This window comes from Echinops telfairi, unplaced genomic scaffold (assembly GCF_000313985.2).
Source record: "Echinops telfairi isolate 266 unplaced genomic scaffold, ASM31398v2 ScPeMD7_53;HRSCAF=182, whole genome shotgun sequence".
Classification (NCBI taxonomy): domain Eukaryota; kingdom Metazoa; phylum Chordata; class Mammalia; order Afrosoricida; family Tenrecidae; genus Echinops; species Echinops telfairi.
Window position 1 is genome coordinate 3,788,335 of NW_022103951.1, and position 991 is coordinate 3,789,325.

Consider the following 991-nt stretch of genomic DNA (forward strand, 5'->3'; position numbering starts at 1 on the left):
TTTGCACTGCTTGAGTTGCATAGCAAATGCTCGCTTCACAATTCTGGAAAGTGAAAATCAGATCTGAAATACTGTTGATTTTAAAAAGAGAGGAATATAACAGGATTCTAATCTATAAGAGAAAATGGCAGTAAAACTTTCTTTCTTGGACAAGTAGCCTCTGTTGACACCGTAAGAAACTACCAGTTTCAGGCCTGGTTCCTGGTCACTTAAGACTTGAATTTGATTAAAGTGTACAGAAAAATGTGAGTCCCCACTAAATCCTAGCTCCAACTTAAGAACAATTTGTTCTTACATCATGACCCTGCTCGATACTCTTCCACAGAAAGGGAACACAGAAATATGGGTGCTATAGCAAAATGCAACGAAAAAAATTAGACGGGGCCCGGCTGTCAGATAAAATAGCATTTGGAGTCTTAAAGGCTTGTCTGCAAACAAGCAGCCATCTAAGTGAGATGTCAACTAAGTCCACATGGAAGGAGCTCACCATCATCAGTCACCCAAGGATTGGAATCTGTGTAATCCAAAGTTGAAGGAGGGATTCATATCAGAGTGTAAATGGTGAGAATCCAGTTGTCACAAGGCTATGAATGACAGTGGGAGCCCACGATCCATTTGTGAGAACTGCGTAAGAAACAAGCCTCCGGTGAACTTCCTCTATGCACAATTGTGGGATGAGAGGGAAGTGGTTACTAAGCAGTGCATGGGAGAGATGAGTAGAGAAGATCAAAGGCATAAATCTGACTCAAGCTGTTAAAACGTTGTCAGTTGATCCCCCCTCTGATGCATGCTGGACCTGATCTGGTTTTCAACATTTTCTGTATTTTTGTTTGTTTTGTTCATTCCTATTGGGGTGTATCTCAGAGGTGTTATATCATTGGAGGTCACCCTCTTGAAGTTGTGTTATATGTTTATCTGTTTTTCAGTATATGAAACTCAGGAATGATGAACCGATCAGGGCAGCAAATAGAATAAGTGTTTCGGGGAGGGG